The following is a 7,500-nucleotide window of genomic DNA, read 5'->3' on the forward strand; positions in this document are numbered from 1 at the left end:
AAAAAAAAAAAAAAAAAAAAAAGAAAAAAAAAATCAGCGTCCAATTAATAACCACGCGTGTTATCGAAATAATTGATATTTTTTAACGATATTAAAGAAAAGAAAAAATAATCAGTTTAAATATACTAATGAATATGAGATGAGGATATTTCAAAAAACGATTAGCATTATGATAAAATATCTTTGAGGGTGACTTCTCTTGAAGATATTACTAAGGAACTACTTGTTTTCCCAGTTCTTTCGTCGTTTCTCTTGGAACGGAGTGAGAAAGCGAAAAGATAAGCCGGCAAAGATTTTCTATCTGAAGTAACTGACGTCATACAGGTCCAGAAGGGAAGGAAGTTTCTTGTCTCCCTGTCATTCTGTTCGTTCGTATCTCGATCGGGAAGTAGTCATAAAATAAAATTTACGCCACGGAGTCTTGGTCGTTTCAAATCCGGTCGGTTTTATGGGTAGATTCGGATGAGTTATCTTTATCTCATGGGTGATAAGGGGGAGGAGGTGGGAAATAGGGTGAGGTGAAAAAGCTCACGATGACAGGATAACGTAGAATTTTCAGGAAGACTGTTTCTTTTTCTTTCCTTTCCTTTTACTTTTTTTCTTTTTCTTTTTCTTTTTCTTTCTCTCTTTCTTATTCGTTTCTTTTTTCTTTATCTTTTTTTTCGCTCCCCATTTCTTCCTTCTTGCGGGACAACTCGATCTTCCTTTTCCTGTATTTTTCATGGTGGTTTTCGTAGCGTTTTTCTTTTTTCTTCTCTCTCTTTTTTTCCCTTCTCTTTTCTTTCTTTCTTTTTTTTTTTTTTTTTTCAAATGTCGACACAAACGATACAGACGAAACATGTGAACGTAATGGTAAATTTTATATACGTTATATTAACGTTTCTACCAACCGTAAATTCTTATTACGGTTTACCTGCTTTACATAAGTATGTACATTGTATATACATATATATATATGTATACATATGTGTGTATATATATATGTATATATATACATATGTACATATCTACATGCGTAAAATAAGTACGTATCGTACACTTAGGACGACCGAGGAAAATATTTCAACTTTTCTTTCTCGGTGTAACTTTTATTTCCAGAGAGAGAAAGAAAGAGAGAGAGAGAGAGGGAGAAAAAGAGAGTTGTCAGCTTTATGCAAACATTTTTTTATAAGGATACTTAGAAAGGTACAAAATCCAATTCATGAGCTTTCTTAATTATTTTTTCAAAGTGCCTCGTCGATTTTTATTTTTTTTTTTAATTTCTCTTTCCGATCAAAATCGAATACGTTATAATTCCATATTAAACGTTATCGTTATTATTTCTTATCTCGAGTAACATAAAAAAAGAATTCTTTAATCCAAACGGATTGGACTTTTACGTACGTTTATAAAATAAAAAAAGGATTGAAGAACAAACCAATAATTTTTCATACGGATTTTAAAATCATATATATATATATATATATATATATATATATGGAAACAAAAAAAAAAAAATAAAAAAAGGGAGAAAAGAATCATAAAGTACGAAATTACGTTGATATTTCGTCGTTGCCGAATTGGACGGATTAATAAAGCGTGTAGTATTATTAAAGCGAAGTTATCATTGAATTTTTAACGATTTAATTATCGAAAGTACACATACATATATCAAACTCTAGTAGCGTTCCCTAAGCAATTTTCTTGGTAGAAAAGCTTACTAGAAAATTCGTATGGAGTCACGAAATATGGATGCTGAAGAGCGTATGACGTTATTGTCATATGCCATACTAGAAGACAGTCTCTGTTTATTCTCTGTTCCACTTGGCTCGTGGCACGAGTGTCTCTTTAACAGAAAAGGTACGAGAGAGCTTGCACACCAGTTCGGGTACCTACCAAGCTAAAGAGAAAACGTGAAGGTTGAACCCTTCGCCGTCGTAACGGCGACGGATTTATAAATAAATGATCAGCTCTCCGTTGGCTGTATCTACGGTCTACGTGTCCGGTTTAAAAGTTACTTTAAATGGAGGAGGAGGTGAGAGAGAAGGGAAGAGTTTGGATAGTCTGACTTGAATTTATAGCGACGATGAGTTAAATATATTTATTCGTAGTCATTGATCACGTTTATTGATTCGTATCAATACTGTAGATTACAAATTTTCATTTCTTTTCTTTTTTTTTTTCTTTTTTTTTCTTTTCCTCTTCGGTTTTATTAATTTCAAAAGAAATGTTCCTTCTAATTTAATTATCAAGGAAAATCGTAAATTCCATATGCGAGAGAAATGAAAAATAATTTTATTATTTAATTTCGTCGTCTACATTTTTTTTATACAATTCGAGTGAGAATTTATTATGATTAAAAAAAAAAAAAAAAAAAAAACAAAAATTATTATTTAATCATTCGAATAATTAAGAATGTATACGTGTCCGTTTATAGTTTAATAAACGTTGTTTATTCTATCACGATCATTATTTCAAATATTTAATCATAAATCATGATTACATTAACGGTATGATATACGTACCGATAGGATTTCATTTATAAAATTGAAAGATATCGTTCGCGATATGACGTGACATTATCGCGAATTTGGCCATTAAAATCACGAAGTACATATACATATATATATGTATATATATATATATATGTATATATAGAGCCCGTGTTTTCTACGTTCACGTTTACGTAGACGTAGAAAATCGTTCGTATAACTCCCCATGGAAGAGAAATCTATGGGAGTTTGGAGAAGAGTAGATTTATAGACGCTAATCTGTACCCTTGAAAAATTGTGCTTTGGAGGGACATTTCCTCCTCATCTCTATACCCAAAATCCCTTTACTCTCCTCTTCAGCCCCTCATCCACTCACACACCCCTTCACTCCCTCACCCTTTCACTCTTTCATCCTTCCACCCTTTCACCCTCTCACCCAGTCGGTCCACCACCCATGTATTCGCGTATCGTAGAGTACGTAGATCATCGTGCAAGCGATCCTACCTGTGATTAATCAGATCAGGAAAGTTTACGCTTGGCAAGTTTGATAAGCGAAACTGTCTTCCTTCCGCTTTGTTATCTTGACGAGAACGACACGAAAACTTTTGAAACGAACGACGAAAATATACTCTCGATTGGGGGAGGATAGCGGACGACACGTTTTCCTTTTTTTGCCTTTTTTTTTTAAATTTATTTTTATTTATAATCTTCCTGTCATCATTTTTATGTCGCAACGGTTGTAGATGAGATATTTCAGGCACATTGTACGGATAAATTATGAATGATAAATGAAGTCGTGTCGTGTCATTCATTAAAGTTTGGTTTACAACACAAGTCTCGATTAAATGGTCGGTACAATTCAATTAGATGTATATATATATATATATATATATATATATTATAAATATTATAAATAAATAAATATATATTTACTCATTTATTTATATCTATATATAATATCAATAAATAAAAATTTAACTCTTTCTGATAGAATCTCTAATTTTATCAAGAACTTAATACGATGTTACTATTCATTATTTTATTACACACAACACAAACAAAAATAAATATATATATATATATATATATACTTAATTAAAATTACATATATATGTATATATGTATATATATTAAGATTATATATATTATTAATATTTATTTATTATTATAAACAAATTATTGATTATTATTAATATCAGTATATATATATTGTTATATACAAATCAAGATTATATATATATATATATATATATATATATATATCGGTGTTGAACTTTGCTTGATAAAATCTTTCGGTTACTATCAATCCTTATGACGGACCAAAGTTACTTAGATGGAAGGACATTGTCTCTCCTAATTTCTCAAGCAGTTCGTACGGTTATTCGTTCGCTCGACTGCTTGGTTACTTGCTCGTTTACTTGCTTCTACTTACGTTCATTCGTTCGTCGGTACGTTCGTTCGAGCAACCGTACGATTCAAATCCCGGTTAATCGGATGAGAAAGTTGAAGCACGAGGGCTTTAATAAGCGGCATCACGTTCCTTCCGTTCTATTATTATCCTACATTGTTGCTGCGGATACGTTCGGAATAATGCCCGAAGTTTCGCCGAAAACTGCACGGTTAATCTGCTCGGCGTTATAACGCGCAGGAGCTTCTTCGACCTCGATACGTCTGTGCTTTAATTAGTACACGTGTGTAGATGTTCCACCAAAGCTGTTTCTCATCTACCCTTCTAATATTATTCGATGATATTTTTATGGCATGATTAATCTATCTTGAAACAACTTTGTAATTATATACTTTATATGCGTGCCTGGATGCATGCTTATACTTATAAAATATTACATTACATATAATATTAATATCGAATACTTGGTTAACTTGTTAAATGTATATAGATATGATCAGATTAATTTTCCATTGCCGATTAGAGAACGTAATTGTTGACGAAACTATTGAAAGGTTCATTCATTAAGATGTGTATATGTGTCACTTTGGAAATTTGAAGAATAATGTTGGTATATTTATTAACTTGAAAATTTTGTTTTATGTTTATTTATCATTGATGATATATATATATATATATATATGTATGTATATGTATATATATTAATTGGATTAGTTGTGTTTTCTGATTAGCGAAATAGACTATTTGCTATTGATATTAGTCATGGTGTGTGACACGTGAATTTGAAGGCAAATATATATATATATATATAAATTTCACGTCACTACCACTAGTACAATAATACTTATATACACATATACGTTTAAGAATGTTCTATGGTTTCCGAAACAATCAATGAAGCTAATATCATTACTAATTTCTAATTAATAACAAAGTATGCTTTGAACTTTGATCATTGATACATAATGAATTTAATTCACAAACAATTAATTAAACGCTTTGAAATGTTATGTGTAAAATCGTACGAAAATATTTATCAGACGTAACTAATTATTTAATACAATGAGAAACGACGATTAAAATCTTTACAAATATAAATATCTACGTATTATAAACGATTTTATTTCTGTTCAATGTAAAGAAGAATCTTTTCAAAAGTTGAACAAAATTTAAGATGGCGTATCTAACGAAGACCGATCGATGGTGCTAATAATATTATCGATAACGTTCGTGTTTCGATCTCATCTCGTTCTCATCTAGACGTTTATATCAGACCAACGGGTTAGATAATTTCAACTGGTCGTAATTTGGTAAAGTCTTTAAAGGTATTCAAGCACGAAGAAATTTCGTGGGCCAAAGATAGGAACGAAAGAGATAGAAAGAAAGAAAGAGAGAGGAAGATAGAAAGAGAGAGAGAGAAGACTCTCGTCAACCTCATTACGCGTTTTCGCGAGAAATAGAAGAAGAGATCGGCGTTCCGCGAGATCGTCGACAACTCTATAGAAGATCTTGAAGTGAATGGTCCATTTGAGCGGAGAGTTGTACCTATCATCCCTCTCTGCTCTTCGTTTCCTTTCGATCTTCACCAACGACGTGGCCACTTTTGTCTTATCTCAAGCTCGTCCTTTTGTATAACGATGAGTTTCCCTCGACTTCTATATTCATCTTTCTCTATCTCTCTTCTCTTTCTCTATCTTTCTTTCTCTCTCTTTCTATCTATCTCTCTATCTATCTATCTATCTATCTATCTATCTATCTATCTATCTATGTATATATTTTCTTTCCCTATCTATCTGCTTTCTATCGCGTTCTCATTAGAATTCGGTAGCTTGCTCTTTCGAAATTTAGTCCGTTTTCAAAGAAGAATAAGAATGAGAATAAGAATAAGAAGTAGAGAAATTTTATTCGACATTTTATCTTTTTCATCAAGAAATTTAGATAATTATCAGGGATGAAGAATTAATTTTTTTTTCTTTATTTTTCTTTTCTTTTTTTTTTTTTTATCTTTGTCGTTCTTGTTGTTCTTGTCGAATAGATGATCGTTTTTTTTTTCTTTCAAACGTGAATATTAAATATTTCTGAGAAAAATTTTTTATTTTAACACTTATAGTTACGTACGCCGAATTATTTGATGTGTATATATATATATATATTTTACGATATTACTTTGTAAGAACTTTTTAATAAACTTATAACAAAGTATTATTAACATTTGATATTGTTACTTTCCTTGTTTAATATTACATAAATACATATTGATATTAACATACCAACATTTAGATAATATATTTCTTTTTTTTATTACAGAGATATACGTGTAATATAAAAAAAACTTTTTAATTAATTTATAATGAAGTACTATTACCATATGACATTTATTTCCTTTCCCTCTTTCACTCTCTTTATTATTATTTACCGAGGTGGTTGTAATTATAAAAGAAGGAAAAAAAAAAAAATTAACATGCAAATACATAGATGTAGAAAATTATTACCAACTAGTCGCGTTTCTTTTTAACATTTGTTATTTGATAATTGAAAAAATAAATGCAACGTTTCGTACAAAATCGACAAAAAATGGAATTTCCTTTATTACTACTTTATTTCCGATGTATTTTTAGTTTCTAATCTCGTTAATAAACCTTCTCTTCCTTTTCTTTTGTATTTCTTTTTTCTTATTCTTATTTTTTTGCTTTTTTCGTCTAACAACTTCAGCATCCGTTTCGATCAATATTTCTGGGATGCTATCCCGCGAAGCTTTGTCCTCGTTATACTTCATTAAGTATTCCTATCGAAAGTTAAGAGGTTCGAGCTTCTTCGCTTGGAAGCAACGGCTCGAAGGCACGCTAGAAGGTAATCGTTCGAACTCGCGCCATCGAGTGCCCTTCCTTTTCGTGTGCTCTTTTTTCGTTTTTTTTTCTTCTGCTCTTTTTTTTCTTCTACCTCTTCTTTTCAAGCGTTTAATCATAGTAACAGTATTTACTGGAACAGGAAACGATTGAGCTCCATTTTCTACTAAAACTTTTATTTTTTGACTTGCTTATGTCATAAATCGAATTTCTCTCTCTCTCTCTCTCTCTCTCTCTCTCTCTCTCTCTCTCTTTATTTACCTATTTATCCTTCTATTTCTCTCCATTCTGGCTTAACAAGAAAGTTAATATTAAATAAAAAATATTGTTGAGATCGATTTAAATGTGTACGATTCAGGTGTTATCGTATTTTTTGAAAAATTTTTTATGAATTTACTATATTGAAAAAATGTAACTATATTTATAAAGACATTGAAGGGTATTAATTTCGTGAATATATTATGAAACTAGTTTGCGTTTGATCGAGATTACAAATTTCTTTTTCTCATTGTCTTTTTTTTCTTCTTTTTTTTTTTTTTGTAATTTATTTACTTAAATACTTTATGTCCCATTGAAGATGAAAGAAATTCCGATAGAAACTTTCTGGGCGACCTAAGGCGATTTATTTCACGTTGAAAATTTGTTGAGTTCTTAAATGAGAATTATCGTATTCCTTGAAAAATTCTTTTATCGTTTTATTGTATCAAAATATGTAAATATCTACACACACACACACACACACATATACATATATAACGATATTATTCTATATAAT

The 7,500-nt window shown here is 30.5% G+C and overlaps 1 protein-coding gene across 2 annotated transcripts in view; it reads right to left on the minus strand.

The window, feature by feature from the left end:
• The window catches only part of LOC122627246 (zwei Ig domain protein zig-8-like), a 304,977-nt gene that overhangs the window by 1,686 nt on the left and 295,791 nt on the right, over window positions 1-7,500 (minus strand). The gene's annotated exons all lie outside the window — the stretch shown is intronic.

Source organism: Vespula pensylvanica, chromosome 2, assembly GCF_014466175.1.
Source record: "Vespula pensylvanica isolate Volc-1 chromosome 2, ASM1446617v1, whole genome shotgun sequence".
In the NCBI taxonomy this organism is placed as follows: Eukaryota; Metazoa; Arthropoda; class Insecta; order Hymenoptera; family Vespidae; genus Vespula; species Vespula pensylvanica.